Below are 20096 nucleotides of genomic sequence, written 5' to 3' on the forward strand. Positions count from 1 at the left end.
GATGGTCCCGCCCACATCCAGAGGAGCCCCGTTTCCCCCTGGTAGCTCGAGATGAGGGATCCTTTCCCTGCTTTCAACGGGAAAGAATTCCCGGCATTCCCGTCGCATCTGAAGAGGAGGCACTCTCAACAAGAAAGGCGAGAGGAACTCCATGGTCGTACCACCATGCCAAGATTCCCCCAGATGTCTCAGTCCATTCTAGAGGAACCTCTTTGCCCTGCACTGGCTCATCTTTCACGCCGAGGATCGACTCACACGACGGTGGCACTTGGGACAGCACTGTGGGAAAGCCTCGAGGGAAACCCACAGATCCTTTGATCCACGCTACGGGAAGCGTCACATTGCTGCTACAGCCTGGAAGGAAAGCGCACGTGCATGTCCCCACTCGAGACGAGGCCTGACTCCCCTGGGGAGACTCCAGAAGTACCCAAAGATCCATGTCAGCCCCTGAGAGGAATCCTCGGTTCCGGCCCTGACTCCACACAAGGTTTTTGGCCGCGGTATCGACGGGAGAGGAATCCCGAGAGGCCCCCTAGCAACTCGCATGGGGATTGGCCTCTCCTGAGGCCACCAGGGCTGGTACCTGAGGTCCCCGTCGTAACTCGAGAACACCTGCCGCAACTCGAGAAAATCCAGGAAGTTCTCCCTTCCAGGCGAGATGAGGCCTATTTCCGATGAGGCCTCTGGAGACTAATGACACCAAACCTCTGGAACTTCGAAAGGGTCTTTCACACCCTTGCTGCAACTCAAGAAGTTCACCGCCTTACCCGTCTCCACTCGAGAGGAAGCACGATGGTTCCGCCCACATTCAGAGGAGCCCCGTTTCCCCCTCGTAGCTAGAGATGAGGGATCCTTTCCCTGGTTTCAACGGGAAAGTATTCCCGGCGTTCCCGTCGCATCTCAAGAGGAGGCACTCTCATCAGGAAAGGCGAGAGGAACTCCATGGTCGTACCACCATTCCAAGAGTCCCCCAGATGTCTCAGTCCATTCCAGAGGAACCTCTTTGCCCTGCACTGGCTCATCTTTCACGCCGAGGATCGACTCACAACACGGTGGCACGTGGGACAGCCCTGTGGGAAAGCCTCGAGGGAAAGCCTCGAGGGAAAACCACAGATCCTTTGATCCACGCGACGGGAAGCGTGACATTGCTGCTACAGCCTGGAAGGAAAGCGCACGTGCATGCCCCCACTCGAGACGAGGCCTGACTCCCCTGGGGAGACTCCAGAAGTACCCAAAGATCCATGTCAGCCCCTGAGAGGAATCCTCGGTTCCGGCCCTGACTCCACACAAGCTTTTTGGCCCCGGTATCGACGGGAGAGGAATCCCGAGAGGCCCCCTAGCAACTCGCATGGTGACTGGCCTCTCCTGAGGCCACCAGGGCCGGTCCCTGAGGTCCCCGTCGTAACTCGAGAACACCTGCCGCAACTCGAGAAAATCCAGGAAGTTCTCCCTTCCAGGCGAGATGAGGCCTATTTCCGATGAGGCCTCTGGAGACTAATGACACCTAACCTCTGGAACTTCGAAAGGGTCTTTCACACCCTTGCTGCAACTCAAGAAGTTCACCGCCATACCCGTCTCCACTCGAGAGGAAGAACGATGGTCCCGCCCACATCCAGAGGAGCCCCGTTTCCCCCTGGTAGCTCGAGATGAGGGATCCTTTCCCTGCTTTCAACGGGAAAGAATTCCCGGCATTCCCGTCGCATCTCAAGAGGAGACACTCTCAACAAGAAAGGCGAGAGGAACTCCATGGTCGTACCACCATGCCAAGATTCCCCCCGATGTCTCAGTCCATTCGAGAGGAACCTCTTTGCCCTGCACTGGCTCATCTTTCACGCCGAGGATCGACTCACACGACGGTGGCACTTGGGACAGCACTGTGGGAAAGCCTCGAGGGAAACCCACAGATCCTTTGATCCACGCGACGGGAAGCGTCACATTGCTGCTACAGCCTAGAAGGAAAGCGCACGTGCATGCCCCCACTCGAGACGAGGCCTGACTCCCCTGGGGAGACTCCAGAAGTACCCAAAGATCCATGTCAGCCCCTGAGAGGAATCCTCGGTTCCGGCCCTGACTCCACACAAGGTTTTTGGCCGCGGTATCGACGGGAGAGGAATCCCGAGAGGCCCCCTAGCAACTCGCATGGGGATTGGCCTCTCCTGAGGCCACCAGGGCTGGTACCTGAGGTCCCCGTCGTAACTCGAGAACACCTGCCCCAACTCGAGAAAATCCAGGAAGTTCTCCCTTCCAGGCGAGATGAGGCCTATTTCCGATGAGGCGTCTGGAGACTAATGACACCAAACCTCTGGAACTTCGAAAGGGTCTTTCACACCCTTGCTGCAACTCAAGAAGTTCACCGCCTTACCCGTCTCCACTCGAGAGGAAGCACGATGGTCCCGCCCACATTCAGAGGAGCCCCGTTTCCCCCTCGTAGCTAGACATGAGGGATCCTTTCCCTGGTTTCAACGGGAAAGTATTCCCGGCGTTCCCGTCGCATCTCAAGAGGAGGCACTCTCAACAGGAAAGGCGAGAGGAACTCCATGGTCGTACCACCATTCCAAGAGTCCCCCAGATGTCTCAGTCCATTCCAGAGGAACCTCTTTGCCCTGCACTGGCTCATCTTTCACGCCGAGGATCGACTCACAACACGGTGGCACGTGGGACAGCCCTGTGGGAAAGCCTCGAGGGAAAGCCTCGAGGGAAAACCACAGATCCTTTGATCCACGCGACGGGAAGCGTGACATTGCTGCTACAGCCTGGAAGGAAAGCGCACGTGCATGCCCCCACTCGAGACGAGGCCTGACTCCCCTGGGGAGACTCCAGAAGTACCCAAAGATCCATGTCAGCCCCTGAGAGGAATCCTCGGTTCCGGCCCTGACTCCACACAAGGTTTTTGGCCCCGGTATCGACGGGAGAGGAATCCCGAGAGGCCCCCTAGCAACTCGCATGGGGACTGGCCTCTCCTGAGGCCACCAGGGCGGGTCCCTGAGGTCCCCGTCGTAACTCGAGAACACCTGCCGCAACTCGAGAAAATCCAGGAAGTTCTCCCTTCCAGGCGAGATGAGGCCTATTTCCGATGAGGCCTCTGGAGACTAATGACACCTAACCTCTGGAACTTCGAAAGGGTCTTTCACACCCTTGCTGCAACTCAAGAAGTTCACCGCCATACCCGTCTCCACTCGAGAGGAAGCACGATGGTCCCGCCCACATCCAGAGGAGCCCCGTTTCCCCCTCGTAGCTCGAGATGAGGGATCCTTTCCCTGCTTTCAACGGGAAAGTATTCCCGGCGTTCCCGTCGCATCTCAAGAGGAGGCACTCTCAACAGGAAAGGCGAGAGGAACTCCATGGTCGTACCACCATTCCAAGAGTCCCCCAGATGTCTCAGTCAATTCCAGAGGAACCTCTTTGCCCTGCACTAGCTCATCTTTCACGCCGAGGATCGACTCACAACACGGTGGCACGTGGGACAGCCCTGTGGGAAAGCCTCGAGGGAAAGCCTCGAGGGAAAACCACAGATCCTTTGATCCACGCGACGGGAAGCGTGACATTGCTGCTACAGCCTGGAAGGAAAGCGCACGTGCATGCACCCACTCGAGACGAGGCCTGACTCCCCTGGGGAGACTCCAGAAGTACCCAAAGATCCATGTCAGCCCCTGAGAGGAATCCTCGGTTCCGGCCCTGACTCCACACAAGGTTTTTGGCCCCGGTATCGACGGGAGAGGAATCCCGAGAGGCCCCCTAGCAACTCGCATGGGGACTGGCCTCTCCTGAGGCCACCAGGGCAGGTCCCTGAGGTCCCCGTCGTAACTCGAGAACACCTGCCGCAACTCGAGAAAATCCAGGAAGTTCTCCCTTCCAGGCGAGATGAGGCCTATTTCCGATGAGGCGTCTGGAGACTAATGACACCTAACCTCTGGAACTTCGAAAGGGTCTTTCACACCCTTACTGCAACTCAAGAAGTTCACCGCCATACCCGTCTCCACTCGAGAGGAATCACGATGGTCCCGCCCACATCCAGAGGAGCCCCGTTTCCCCCTCGGAGCTCGAGATGAGGGATCCTTTCCCTGCTTTCAACGGGAAAGAATTCCCGGCGTTCCCGTCGCATCTCAAGAGGAGGCACTCTCAACAGGAAAGGCGAGAGGAACTCCATGGTCGTACCACCATTCCAAGAGTCCCCCAGATGTCTCAGTCCATTGCAGAGGAACCTCTTTGCCCTGCACTGGCTCTTCTTTCACGCCGGGGATCGACTCACACCACGGTCGCACGTGGGACAGCCCTGTGGGAAAGCCTCGAGGGAAAGCCTCGAGGGAAAACCACAGATCCTTTGATCCACGCGACGGGAAGCGTGACATTGCTCCTACAGCCTGGAAGGAAAGCGCACGTGCTTGCCCCCACTCGAGACGAGGCCTGACTCCCCTGGGGAGACTCCAGAAGTACCCAAAGATCCATGTCAGCCCCTGAGAGGAATCCTCGGTTCCGGCCCTGACTCCACACAAGGTTTTTGGCCCCGGTATCGACGGGAGAGGAATCCCGAGAGGCCCCCTAGCAACTCGCATGGGGACTGGCCTCTCCTGAGGCCACCAGGGCGGGTCCCTGAGGTCCCCGTCGTAACTCGAGAACACCTGCCGCAACTCGAGAAAATCCAGGAAGTTCTCCCTTCCAGGCGAGATGAGGCCTATTTCCGATGAGGCGTCTGGAGACTAATGACACCTAAACTCTGGAACTTCGAAAGGGTCTTTCACACCCTTGCTGCAACTCAAGAAGTTCACCGCCATACCCGTCTCCACTCGAGAGGAAGCACGATGGTCCCGCCCACATCCAGAGGAGCCCCGTTTCCCCCTCGTAGCTCGAGATGAGGGATCCTTTCCCTGCTTTCAACGGGAAAGAATTCCCGGCGTTCCCGTCGCATCTCAAGAGGAGGCACTCTCAACAGGAAAGGCGAGAGGAACTCCATGGTCGTACCACCATTCCAAGAGTCCCCCAGATGTCTCAGTCCATTCCAGAGGAACCTCTTTGCCCTGCACTGGCTCATTTTTCACGCCGAGAATCGACTCACACCACGGTGTCACATGGGACAGCCCTGTGGGAAAGCCTCGAGGGAAAGCCTCGAGGGAAAACCGCAGATCATTTGATCCACGCGACGGGAAGCGTGACATTGCTGCTACAGCCTGGAAGGAAAGTGCACGTGCATGCCCCCACTCGAGACGAGGCCTGACTCCCCTGGGGAGACTCCAGAAGTACCCAAAGATCCATGTCAGCCCCTGAGAGGAATCCTCGGTTCCGGCCCTGACTCCACACAAGGTTTTTGGCCCCGGTATCGACGGGAGAGGAATCCCGAGAGGCCCCCTAGCAACTCGCATAGGGACTGGCCTCTCCTGAGGCCACCAGGGCGGGTCCCTGAGGTCCCCGTCGTAACTCGAGAACACCTGCCGCAACTCGAGAAAATCCAGGAAGTTCTCCCTTCCAGGCGAGATGAGGCCTATTTCCGATGAGGCGTCTGGAGACTAATGACACCTTACCTCTGGAACTTCGAAAGGGTCTTTCACAGCCTTGCTGCAACTCAAGAAGTTCACCACCATACCCTGCCGGAAGCCAGTGTGAGGAATCCCGCCCGTGACAAGGTCATGAGGAAGGAAGCTGACATACGCAAGGCGTGCTCAGACTTCAGGGACCCCTCTGGATATTCCTAAGCATGTACCCCAGCAAAAATCTGCTGGCTTTTGTGCTCTGCTTTTCCACTTTTCTGATATTCTCTGGAAAAAAGTCAATTCAGGGTTTTAGTCTTCTGCATTTGAAAGGGATGTTTCAGTTAAACCCCTCTGATAGCTCTCTAGTCTGCCTAACAGGTTCCCCAGACCTCTTACAGCTTGTGAATTGCTTACAGCCCCCCAACCGCGAGAGGCACAAAGCTTACAGCTTGTGAATTGCTTATAGCCCCCCAACCGCGGGAGGCACAAAGCTTAAAAGCAGCTTAAAGATACAGAGCCTTTTCTAAAGAGTTAAAAATTATATTGGTAGAGGGTTTTCACTGTTGACTCAAGGATTGCTGCCAGACCTCCTTATTCTTTATCTTTTAGGCACCTGGAAGGATGTTAATGTAAGCAGGATGTAGAAAAAGATACATAGTAGTTTTGATGTTAGCAACACTAGACTTTTGAGTTAATTGCTTCTCTTTTGCTATAAATCACTGCACTCCCTCTACTTGTTATAAGTTGCTGTATCCTTGCTGTCTAAGAATGTAACTTTCTTTAGTGCTTTCCGAGAGTGGCACCAGACCTTGGGAAGATCAACACAAATAAGTCTTGTGGTTGACAAACCCTTATCAGAAAAAAGGCTGTAAAATGTTAATTGGCCCTTTTGGTTGGAAGATGATGTAAATTACCTAAGACTTGTGTATACAATTAGGTATGCAGAGAGAAAAGCCTGGTTTTGATAAGAGTCTGGACTGCTAACGCTGCATAACTTTGTGTTACCCATTGATCTCCATGTTTTATCAAAAGTATAAAAGGCCTTCTGAACAATAAAGGACGGGACCAGATTCTCAGACCAGTTTCTCGGACTAGTCTCGGCCTGGTTTCTTGGGAATCTGGCTCCCCCCGTGTCTCTCTCTCTCTCTCTTTTTCTCTCCCTTTTCTTCCCTCTGCTCTTTACTTTAATTTCAGGCTGAATTTCCATCTGGGGCGCGGAGGCTCGCCAGGTCTACTTATTTGCCCTGGTTATTAAGATCCGCGAGAAAGGGAGCTTAAGGCGAGACACCCTTAGATATTCAAGCGGGCACCGGTGGCCCAACGTAGATGGTGCAAATTCCTTGTCTGGAATTTTATTGGTCTTCCGCGTAAACCAAGCTATTCAGCCCTCTTTCTCCACTTAATCTTCCTACTGCACTACAGTTTCTTAATCTAATCTTATATTAATAAATAAACAAGTCTTTCCACGCCAACGCCGTCCACCCTTCGAATTCCCTGGATCCACCGGGGCTGGACCCCGGCAAGTGGCGCCCGGAACAGGCTATTCGAAGGTAGGTTCCTCGGAGCAAAAGCTCCCCCCGGAGCACTCTCTGTAGCTCCCCCCGGAGCACTCTCTGTTGCTCCCCCCGGAGCACTCTCTGTTGCTCCCCCCCGGAGTGACTTAATCACTCCCCCCGGAGTACTTTCGGGTACTCCCCCAGTGTTGAGTGTTCGGGACGGCTAGGACCCCACTCAGGGTGCCGCGGACCCCCCTGTAGGATAGACAGGGTGAGGAGGAGTGGGAAGTGTTCAAGGGTTTAAGAGAAACCTGGTGCTCTAGAGGTTGAAAAGAAACCTGCTATCTTAGGGTTGAAAACAAAACCCCCCTCGCCAAAGGTAAAACCTTTTTGTTGAGGTAGACTTTTCTATAAGACTTAATTTTCTGACATGGGTAACAGTGAATCAAAAGAAAGACAGCTTTTTACAGGAGTAATCTTGCAGTTACTAACTAAACGAGGAATTAAAGTTAAAAAATCCAATATTCATTCATTTTTTTCCTTTGTACAAGAACAGTGTCCCTGGTTTCCAGAAGAAGGCACTGTTAACTTAGACACCTGGGAGAGAGTAGGAAAACAACTAAAAACTTACCATGCTGAACATGGCTCACAAAAGGTGCCTACTGACGCCTTTTCCTTATGGAATATAATTAGGGACGCTCTAGACCCTGCCCCTGAATCTGAAAAGGTACATCTTAAAGAGGAAAGTGCAGAGAAAAAGGTATCTATCGAAGAGGAGAGTGATGAAAAGGAGGCTACACCTAACTATCGGCAGTTGAGTCAAATGATAGCTGCAATGACTGCCCAAGAAAAGGTAATAGATAGAGATGACAAAAAAGAGCAGCTTTCAGATGAGGAAGATTTGGAAGAGGAAGTAAGTCAAGATCATTCTGATGAGGACTGGTCTTTATTAAATAAAGATGCTCCAAGGAGTTTAAGAGAAACTTCTCCAATTAGATTATCTGCTCCAAAGAGCTTAATAAAAACTTCCCCAACCAGACCACCTGCTTCCACAAATTCAAGAGAAATTTCCTTAATTAAGCCTTCTGCTTCCAGAGGCTCAAGACAAATGTCCCCCATCAGATTATATGCACCTGAGAGTTTAAGGCCAGATTCCCCAGATAAAACATCCGTAAGACCTAAACACAGAACGGATAAAAAATTCCCAAAGTACGAAGAAAGTGACATAGGACACCCCTTGCCCCCCCCTCCCTATAAGGGTGAGGGGCCTCCACTAGAAGCTCCCCGAAGAAGAGTTTTCTCTAGCCCAGATGATGAACTTGATCCCCACCTTGAGGCTTGTTTCCCCATAATATTTGGTGGAAGTGGTGGGAGAACAGCCCCCCACTGGGAACCCATTCCAATGAAAATGATTAAAGAACTCAAACAGGCTTGTGCTTTGTATGGGCCTAAAGCCCCGTACACTGTATCATTGGTGGAAGCTTTAGCGGGCAGATGGATGACACCCCATGACTGGAAGACAGTCGCTAAAGCTTGTCTGTCTGGAGGTCAATATGTACTTTGGAGAACTGAATATGAAGATCTAGCCCAAAAACAGGCTGATGCTAACCAAAAATATGGCCCAAGATATATTATAAAAAATATGTTGGCAGGGACTAATGATTTTGGAACACTTAGAGATCAAATGGGATTAGATAAAACCACTTTAGATCAAGTAACCGCCTGCGCCCTTGGGGCTTGGCGTTTGTTGCCTGAAGGGAAAGAATCTACCTCTTCCTTCTCAAATGTTAAACAAAAACCAGAAGAGCCATATGAAGACTTTATATCAAGACTTGCAGAGGCAGTCAACAGAGTAATTTCCAACACTGAGGCAGCTAGTATATTGATAAAACAACTGGCATTTGAAAATGCTAATTCTACCTGCCAGGCCATTTTACGTCCTATTAAAAAAACTGGGGAAATAATAGATTATATCAGGCAATGTGCAGATGTAGGACCAGCGATGATGCAGGGCGTTGCCATAGCTGCAGCCATAAAGGGAAATTCTTACCAGCAGGCAGTACAGTCCTTTTTTACAAATAGAAATAACCCGTCAAAGAGTCATTCCAGTAGTCCAGGCCAGAATATTGGTTTATCCAAGGCCTGCTTCTCTTGCGGACGGGAAGGGCACCTTATGCGAGCTTGTCCCCAAAAAGCAGCCGGTTCTTCTCTGCCGAATTCTCCCTCCCCGGCTGTGCCTACTAATCTCCCTAGATCTCTCTGCCCTCGTTGTCAAAAAGGATATCACTGGGCAAAAGAATGTAGGTCACAATTCCATAGAAATGGAGCCTTTTTGGGCCCCGACCAGCAGTCGGGAAACGGATTGAGGGGCCAGCCTCAGGCCCCGACAACAATTGGGGCAGCCTCACTGAACCCATTCATTCCCTTCGTCCCATCGCAGAACTCATCAGAGCAACCCCAGGCAGCGCAGGACTGGACCTCAGTTCCACCACCTCAGCAATATTAACACCAGATAGCCCCACTGTAAAAATACCTACAGGAGTTAAAGGCCCATTACCAACAGGTTTAGTAGGAATTATACTAGGCAGAAGTTCCTTAGCTATGCAAGGTCTCACAATCATCCCTGGAGTAATTGACTCAGATTATACAGGAGAAATCCAGATAATGATTTCACCCCCAACTAAAACTTTCCAAATACATCAGGGACAAAGAATAGCCCAACTTTTGCTTTTGCCTTACCACACTGCAATTGGGCGCACAGCTACTCAAAATGAAAGGCAGGATAAAGGATTTGGGTCTAGTGATATGGTTTTTTGGATAACAGAAATTACTCAGAAACGTCCTATGAAGACTATCCTGATTAATGGCAAGTCTATTGTGGGGTTATTAGACACAGGAGCAGATGTTTCTTGCATTTCAGGAAAAGACTGGCCCAGCTCCTGGCCCACACATACTACTGAAAATAACTTGGTGGGGATAGGAAGAGCCCCCACAATAGCCAAAAGTGCAAAAATTTTAGATTGGCAATTTGAGGATACCCGTGGAACTTTCCAACCTTATGTCGTTCCTTCGCTCCCCCTTACCCTGTGGGGGAGGGACGTGCTATCTCAAATGGGAGTGTTACTTTTTAGCCCTGATGATAAAGTGACCTCTCAGATGTTGCAGATGGGCTATGATCCATCAAAAGGATTGGGTAAACAACAGACAGGAATAATTGAGCCAATTTGCCCAACTCCTCGCAAGCTACGTGCTGGATTGGGATATCCAAATTTATAATTGAGGCCATTGTTTTTGCTGCCGACCCCATCACATGGAAATCTCAAGATCCGGTGTGGGTAGAACAGTGGCCTCTGCATAAGGAAAAATTATTGGCGGCTAAAGCATTAATCTTTGAACAATTAGAATTGGGACATATTGAGCCCTCCAATAGCCCCTGGAACACTCCTATTTTTGTCATTAAGAAAAAATCTGGTAAATGGCGACTTTTACAGGATTTGAGAGCTATTAATGCCACCATGGAGGACATGGGGGCCTTACAGCCTGGGCTCCCTTCCCCAGTAGCCGTTCCAGAGGGATATAATATAATTGTTATTGATTTACAAGATTGTTTTTTCACTATTCCCTTAAATCCTGAGGATAAAAAGCGATTTGCCTTTAGTCTGCCATCAGAAAATCTTAAACAGCCTTATTTACGGTTTCAGTGGAAGGTTCTGCCTCAGGGAATGAAAAATAGCCCTACTTTATGCCAAAAATTTGTTAATGCCGCTCTAGAAGATACTAGGGCTAAATATGAACACGTGTATATGATTCACTATATGGATGATATTTTAATAGCTCATCCTGATAGAGTTCACCTGCAGACTGTGCTCCAGGACCTGACCCAGGCATTGACAGACAGAGGCCTAAAAATTGCCCCAGAAAAAATTCAAATCAATCCGCCCATAACTTACTTAGGAAGAGTCATAAATTCGGAAACGGTGACTCATACCCCGCTGCAATTGAGAAAAGACCATCTTATTACTTTAAATGATTATCAAAAACTCTTAGGTGATATTAATTGGATTAGACCATATTTAAAATTAACCACTGCCGAATTAAAACCTCTTTTTAACACTTTACGCGGGGATCCTGATCCAACCTCAAAAAGACAATTAACAGCTGAGGCTCAAGAAGCCCTAGGCAAAGTAGAAGCAGCCTTATCAAATAGCTATGTAAAAAGAATTGATTTGACGATGACGTGGCAGTTCCTTTGCCTAGCTACTCCAACGGCGCCTACGGGAGTTCTGTGGCAACGCGGCCCTTTAGAATGGATCCATCTTCCTACCCAAGCTAAAAAAGTCGTGGCTTCTTATCCTGGTTTAATTGCCACATTAATGCTAAAAGGAAGGAAGCGGAGCATTGAATTGTTTGGTAAAGAGCCATCAGAGATTGTAATTCCATATAATAAGGAGCAGCTTGATGCTCTTTTAATGTTTGATGAAGACTGGCAGATTGCCATAGGGAATTACTGTGGTCAAATTTTGCATCATTTACCCTCGCATGTTTTACTAAATTTTATGTCTAACCATCCAGTTATTTTTCCTGTCCGGTGTAAACAGTTCCCTATTTCAGATGCTCAGGTAGTCTTTACTGATGGATCGGCTAACGGTAGAGCCTCTATAGTCACAAGAGATCATCAAAAACTTTTGGAAACACAAGAAACTTCAGCTCAAAGGGCTGAAATCACAGCTGTTATTGAGGCCTTTGTTATGTTTGCGGAGAAAGAATTTAACCTTTATTCTGACTCTCAGTATGTGGTCAGGCTGTTTCCACACATTGAGACTGCAGTTTTGCCTGAAAACAAAACTGCTATCTTCCATTTGTTAACTAAACTGCAGCAGCAAATATGGAAAAGAAATCGGGCGTTCTTTATCGGCCACATTCGGGCTCATTCCGGCCTGCCTGGCCCTTTAAATGCTCTCAATGAATTGGCAGATTCGTTAACCAGGATTTCAGTGGCTTCTGTTTTTGAAGAAGCTCGAGCTTCTCACTCACTTCATCACCAAAATGCCACTGCCTTACGATACCAGTTTCAAATTCCTCGAGAATCTGCCCGAGAGATTGTTCGTTCTTGTTCACATTGTCCTACTACCGTGAATGCTTTGCCTCTGGGAGTTAACCCTCGCGGTCTCAAACCTAATGCACTCTGGCAAATGGATGTAACCCATGTCTCTTCATTTGGAAAACTGTCTTTTGTTCATGTAACTGTAGATACCTTCTCTCATGTTATTATTGCCACTGCTCGTACAGGGGAAGCAGTTAAAGATGTAATACAACATCTTTTTACATGCTTTTCCTATCTGGGCTTGCCAAAAGCTTTAAAAACTGATAATGCTCCTGCTTACACTTCTAAATCTTTTCAGCAATTCTGTACAAGATTTCAAATTAAACATAACACCGGCATCCCTTATAACCCACAAGGACAAGCCATTGTGGAAAGAGCACATCAAACACTGAAAATCCATATTCAAAAACTAAAAGAAGGGGAATTTAAATATAGTTCCCCCCATCAGATTTTGCAACATGCTCTTTTCGTAATAAATAACTTAAATGCTGATTCATCCGGAAACACTGCAATGCTTCGCCATTGGTGCCCAGAGCAATTGAATGCAAAACCATTAGTAAAATGGAGGGACCTTCTTTCCGGACAATGGAAAGGTCCTGACCCCTTATTAACCAATGGGCGAGGGTATGCTTGTGTTTTTCCACAGGACGCGGACGCTCCGATTTGGGTTCCAGACAGACTAATTCGCCATGTCTCAGCTCCCCGGATACCAGAATCCCCCGCCACCGCGATCTCTAAAAAGGAAGAAACTCCCTCTTCCCCCGCTCCCTCCGCCAGCACGGGAAACGCCGCTGACCCCAGGACAGCTGACATTGGAGATCCCGGATAGGCGCGGATCGGAGCCACCCACTGGACAGATGTCACGACTTCAGATACAGGATATTGCACCCCCTGATTTTTTGCCTCGCAGGAATCCATTAGGACGCCCAGCTCAGTCAACCCAACAAGCCTCCTTGCCCACCTGGGGACAGATTAAAGCTCTCTGTCGCCAGGCACAGGGGATAGCTACCCTACAGGGATCGTCAGTCTCTCCTGAAAAGGTGTTTATTGCCATGCTTGCCTTGCTCTCTTGCCAGGTAAGCGCTGCTCCCATTCCAACCAAATATTGGGCGTTTCTCCCGGATCCTCCAACTTTCCAAGTTGTTACTTGGAACAGTGACCCCATACGAGTTAGTACAGACCAGCCTCGCCTTTTGGGAGGATCTTATACTTCCTATACAAAAGACCAATACCCTATTAATTTCAATTATACCTTTAAAGGACTAGCAGATGATTTTCCTGTCTGCTTTAATTTTCCTCCTGGCCTTACAGGAGACTTCTTTACCAAGACAGGATGCATTGGAGCCTCCACAAAAGCAGTTATGACAGATTCCCCAACCTCTAAATTTGCATCTATAGGGGATCGGTCTGCTTGGATATTACGAGCCCGTATGCCTGGGGTCCTTGGCCCCTATAAGTCTTTGTCTCTCAAAACTCCATCAGAATATCCAAATTGTGATGATGTTGCTCCCTCAGATGTTATTTGGAAAACTATAGATGATCATTCAGGATATCCGATTTGGAAATCTTGTATTTATAATTCGAGAGTAGATTACAATATGCCGGGAGGAAGAAATTGTGCGATTCAGGACTGGAGCAACCCAAATCCAGGTCAAGACCCTGAGTCTGACGATGACTTTATCAATAGATTGGATAATTGGAAAGAATATTCAATTTCTTGGCCGTTAGTTGCCACCAGACGGCATCATAACCAATTTGTTCCCCCTATGCTGTCTTATATAACTAGAGGTAAAACCTTTTGGCAGCCAGAAATTTGGAGAGCCCTTGTGGCTACCGCCCCTATTATTTTAATCCGACCAAAAAATACCTCTATTTACTCTATTTTAGCTTGTCTACCCTCTCCTTATGTTTTTCTTTTCACTAATGATTCTGAAAGACTTAACATACAATTGAATTATACAGGTGGACCCCATGTAGTGTCTTGTGAACAATGTATGCTTTCATCCTGTTTAACTCCTCAATATAAAGTTTGCTCTTTCATGGTTTTAAAACGTCCGCCCTATCTCATGGTACCTGTAACTGTAGCCACGTATTGGTATGATAACCATGGCCTAGCTGTACTGCAACAGCTACAAGATTTAATGCGAACACGACGGTTTGTGGGCTTACTTGTTTTGGGAATATCAGCTTTGATAACCGCAATTACTTCTGTTACTGTGGCGGCATTATCATTGTCTCAACAAGTGTATACTGCCCAATATGTTGACACCGTATCCAAAAATGTTTCTCTAACGCTGGCAACCCAGGAAATTATAGATAGGAAGCTAGAAATAAGGATTGATGCCTTAGAAGAAGCAGTAATGCATATTGGGAATGAATTACAGAGTCTGAAAATGAAATTGGCTCTTTCATGTCATGCCGATTACCGGTGGATATGTGTTACATCCCTGAAAGTAAATGAGACAGATTTTAAATGGGAGAGGGTCAAAAATCATATTTTAGGTGTCTGGAACAGCTCAGATATTAGTTTAGATTTAGGGAAACTTCATAATCAGATTCAGACCTTGGAACACTCCCGATTAGATTTTACCGCCGCAGGAGAAGCCAATGACTTTTTCCACACCTTCTCTGACTTCATTTCTGGAAAAACTCTTCTGACTACTGTCTCTAGCTATGCTGCTGTGGGTGCCATAATCCTGCTCCTTGTAATCGTGCTTCCTTGTGTTGTCAGGACTCTTCGGCAGAGCATTCGGAATCTCGCGACTGAACTGCACCTAATTTTTTTAAAAAACTAATAAAGAAGGGGGAGTTGCCGGAAGCCAGTGTGAGGAATCCCACCCGTGACAAGGTCATGAGGAAGGAAGCTGACATACGCAAGGCGTGCTCAGACTTCAGGGACCCCTCTGGATATTCCTAAGCATGTACCCCAGCAAAAATCTGCTGGCTTTTGTGCTCTGCTTTTCCACTTTTCTGATATTCTCTGGAAAAAAGTCAATTCAGGGTTTTAGTCTTCTGCATTTGAAAGGGATGTTTCAGTTAAACCCCTCTGATAGCTCTCTAGTCTGCCTAACAGGTTCCCCAGACCTCTTACAGCTTGTGAATTGCTTACAGCCCCCCAACCGCGAGAGGCACAAAGCTTACAGCTTGTGAATTGCTTATAGCCCCCCAACCGCGGGAGGCACAAAGCTTAAAAGCATCTTAAAGATACAGAGCCTTTTCTAAAGAGTTAAAAATTATATTGGTAGAGGGTTTTCACTGTTGACTCAAGGATTGCTGCCAGACCTCCTTATTCTTTATCTTTTAGGCACCTGGAAGGATGTTAATGTAAGCAGGATGTAGAAAAAGATACATAGTAGTTTTGATGTTAGCAACACTAGACTTTTGAGTTAATTGCTTCTCTTTTGCTATAAATCACTGCACTCCCTCTACTTGTTATAAGTTGCTGTATCCTTGCTGTCTAAGAATGTAACTTTCTTTAGTGCTTTCCGAGAGTGGCACCAGACCTTGGGAAGATCAACACAAATAAGTCTTGTGGTTGACAAACCCTTATCAGAAAAAAGGCTGTAAAATGTTAATTGGCCCTTTTGGTTGGAAGATGATGTAAATTACCTAAGACTTGTGTATACAATTAGGTATGCAGAGAGAAAAGCCTGGTTTTGATAAGAGTCTGGACTGCTAACGCTGCATAACTTTGTGTTACCCATTGATCTCCATGTTTTATCAAAAGTATAAAAGGCCTTCTGAACAATAAAGGACGGGACCAGATTCTCAGACCAGTTTCTCGGACTAGTCTCGGCCTGGTGTCTTGGGAATATGGCTCCCCCCGTGTCTCTCTCTCTCTCTCTTTTTCTCTCCCTTTTCTTCCCTCTGCTCTTTACTTTAATTTCAGGCTGAATTTCCATCTGGGGCGCGGAGGCTCGCCAGGTCTACTTATTTGCCCTGGTTATTAAGATCCGCGAGAAAGGGAGCTTAAGGCGAGGCACCCTTAGATATTCAAGCGGGCACCGGTGGCCCAACGTAGATGGTGCAAATTCCTTGTCTGGAATTTTATTGGTCTTCCGCGTAAACCAAGCTATTCAGCCCTCTTTCTCCACTTAATCTTCCTACTGCACTACAGTTTCTTAATCTAATCTTATATTAATAAATAAACAAGTCTTTCCACGCCAACGCCGTCCACCCTTCGAATTCCCTGGATCCACCGGGGCTGGACCCCGGCAATACCCGTCTCCACTAGAGAGGAAGCACGATGGTCCCGCCCACATCCAGAGGAGCCCCGTTTCCCCCTCGTAGCTCGAGATGAGGGATCCTTTCCCTGCTTTCAACGGGAAAGAATTCCCGGCGTTCCCGTCGCATCTCAAGAGGAGGCACTCTCAACAGGAAAGGCGAGAGGAACTCCATGGTCGTACCACCATTCCAAGAGTCCCCCAGATGTCTCAGTCCATTCCAGAGGAACCTCTGTGCCCTGCACTGGCTCATCTTTCACGCCGAGGATCGACTCACACCACGGTGGAACGTGGGACAGCCCTGTGGGAAAGCCTCGAGGGAAAACCACAGATCCTTTGATGCACGCGACGGGAAGCGTGACATTGCTGCTACAGCCTGGAAAGAAAACGCACGTGCATGCCCCCACACGAGACGAGGCCTGACTCCCCTGCGGAGACTCCAGAAGTACCCAAAGATCCATGTCAGCCCCTGAGAGGAATCCTCGTTTCCGGCCCTGACTCCACACAAGGTTTTTGGCCCCGGTATCGACGGGAGAGGAATCCCGCTAGGCCCCCTAGCAACTCGCATGTGGACTGGCCTCTCCTGAGGCCACCAGGGCGGGTCCCTGAGGTCCCCGTCGTAACTCGAGAACACCTGCCGCATCTCGAGAAAATCCAGGAAGTTCTCCCTTCCAGGCGAGATGAGGCCTATTTCCGATGAGGCGTCTGGAGACTAATGACACCTAACCTCTGGAACTTCGAAAGGGTCTTTCACACCCTTGCTGCAACTCAAGAAGTTCACTTCCATACCCGTCTCCACTCGAGAGGAAGCAGGATGGTCCCGCCCACATCCAGAGGAGCCCCGTTTCCCCCTCGTAGCTCGAGATGAGGGATCCTTTGCCTGCTTTCAACGGGAAAGAATTCCCGGCGTTCCCGTCGCATCTCAAGAGGAGGCACTCTCAACAGGAAAGGCGAGAGGAACTCCATGGTCGTACCACCATTCCAAGAGTCCCCCAGATGTCTCAGTCCATTCCAGAGGAAGCAATTTGCCCTGCACTGGCTCATCTTTCACGCCGAGGATCGACTCACACCACGGTGGCACGTGGGACAGCCCTGTGGGAAAGCCTCGAGGGAAAGCCTCGAGGGAAAACCACAGATCCTATGATCCACGCGACGGGAAGCGTGACAATGCTGCTACAGCCTGGAAGGAAAGCGCACGTGCATGCCCCCACTCGAGACGAGGCCTGACTCCCCTGGGGAGACTCCAGAAGTACCCAAAGATCCATGTCAGCCCCTGAGAGGAATCCTCGGTTCCGGCCCTGACTCCACACAAGGTTTTTGGCCCCGGTATCGACGGGAGAGGAATCCCGAGAGGCCCCCTAGCAACTCGCATAGGGACTGGCCTCTCCTGAGGCCACCAGGGCGGGTCCCAGAGGTCCCCGTCGTAACTCGAGAACACCTGCCGCAACTCGAGAAAATCCAGGAAGTTCTCCCTTCCAGGCGAGATGAGGCCTATTTCCGATGAGGCGTCTGGAGACTAATGACACCTAACCTCTGGAACTTCGAAAGGGTCTTTCACACCCTTGCTGCAACTCAAGAAGTTCACCGCCATACCCGTCTCCACTCGAGAGGAAGCACGATGGTCCCGCCCACATCCAGAGGAGCCCCGTTTCCCCCTCGTAGCTCGAGATGAGGGATCCTTTGCCTGCTTTCAACGGGAAAGAATTCCCGGAGTTCCCGTCGCATCTCAAGAGGAGGCACTCTCAACAGGAAAGGCGAGAGGAACTCCATGGTCGTACCACCATTCCAAGAGTCCACCAGATGTCTCAGTCCATTCCAGAGGAACCTCTTTGCCCTGCACTGGCTCATCTTTCACGCCGAGGATCGACTCACACCACGGTGGCACGTGGGACAGCCCTGTGGGAAAGCCTCGAGGGAAAACCACAGATCCTTTGATCCACGCAACGGGAAGCGTGACATTGCTGCTACAGCCTGGAAAGAAAACGCACGTGCATGCCCCCACTCGAGACGAGGCCTGACTCCCCTGCGGAGACTCCAGAAGTACAAAAGATCCATGTCAGCCCCTGAGAGGAATCCTCGTTTCCGGCCCTGACTCCACACAAGGTTTTTGGCCCCGGTATCGACGGGAGGGGAATCCCGAGAGGCCCCCTAGCAACTCGCATGTGGACTGGCCTCTCCTGAGGCCACCAGGGCGGGTCCCTGAGGTCCCCGTCGTAACTCGAGAACACCTGCCGCATCTCGAGAAAATCCAGGAAGTTCTCCCTTCCAGGCGAGATGAGGCCTATTTCCGATGAGGCGTCTGGAGACTAATGACACCTAACCTCTGGAACTTCGAAAGGGTCTTTCACACCCTTGCTGCAACTCAAGAAGTTCACTTCCATACCCGTCTCCACTCGAGAGGAAGCAGGATGGTCCCGCCCACATCCAGAGGAGCCCCGTTTCCCCCTCGTAGCTCGAGATGAGGGATCCTTTGCCTGCTTTCAACGGGAAAGAATTCCCGGCGTTCCCGTCGCATCTCAAGAGGAGGCACTCTCAACAGGAAAGGCGAGAGGAACTCCATGGTCGTACCACCATTCCAAGAGTCCCCCAGATGTCTCAGTCCATTCCAGAGGAAGCTCTGTGCCCTGCACTGGCTCATCTTTCACGCAGAGGATCGACTCACACCACGGAGGCACGTGGGACAGCCCTGTGGGAAAGCCTCGAGGGAAAGCCTCGAGGGAAAACCACAGATCCTTTGATCCACGCGACGGGAAGCGTGACATTGCTGCTACAGCCTGGAAGGAAAGCACACGTGCATGCCCCCACTCGAGACGAGGCCTGACTCCCCTGGGGAGACTCCAGAAGTACCCAAAGATCCATGTCAGCCCCTGAGAGGAATCCTCGGTTCCGGCCCTGACTCCACACAAGGTATTTGGCACCGATATCGACGGGAGTGGAATCCCGAGAGGCCCCCTAGCAACTCGCATGGGGACTGGCCTTTCCTGAGGCCACCAGGGAGGGTCCCTGAGGTCCACGTCGTAACTCGAGAACACCTGCTGCAACTCGAGAAAATCCAGGAAGTTCTCCTTTCCAGGCGAGATGAGGCCTATTTCCGATGAGGCTTCTGGAGACTAATGACACCTAACCTCTGGAACTTCGAAAGGGTCTTTCACACCCTTGCTGCAACTCAAGAAGTTCACCGCCATACCCGTCTCCACTCGAGAGGAAGCACGATGGTCCCGCCCACATCCAGAGGAGCCCCGTTTCCCCCTCGTAGCTCGAGATGAGGGATCCTTTCCCTGCTTTCAACGGGAAAGAATTCCAGGCGTTCCCGTCGCATCTCAAGAGGAGGCACTCTCAACAGGAAAGGCGAGAGGAACTCCATGATCATACCACCATTCCAAGAGTCCCCCAGATGTATCAGTCCATTCCAGAGGAACCTCTTTGCCCTGCACTGGCTCATCTTTCACGCCGAAGATCGACTCACACCACGGTGGCACGTGGGACAGCCCTGTGGGAAAGCCTGGAGGGAAAACCACAGATCCTTTGATCCATGGGTCGAGAATCGTGACATTGCTGCTACAGCTTGGAAGGATAGCGCACGTGCATGCCCCCCTCGAGACGAGGCCTGACTCCCCTGCGGAGACTCCAGAAGTACCCAAAGATCCATGTCAGCCCCTGAGAGGAATCCTCGTTTCCGGCCCTGACTCCACACAAGGTTTTTGGCCCCGGTATCGACGGGAGAGGAATTCCGAGAGGCCCCCTAGCAACTCGCATGTGGACTGGCCTCTCCTGAGGCCATCAGGGCGGGTCCCTGAGGTCCCCGTCG

This window comes from Capricornis sumatraensis, chromosome 20 (assembly GCF_032405125.1).
Source record: "Capricornis sumatraensis isolate serow.1 chromosome 20, serow.2, whole genome shotgun sequence".
NCBI classification, from domain to species: Eukaryota; Metazoa; Chordata; class Mammalia; order Artiodactyla; family Bovidae; genus Capricornis; species Capricornis sumatraensis.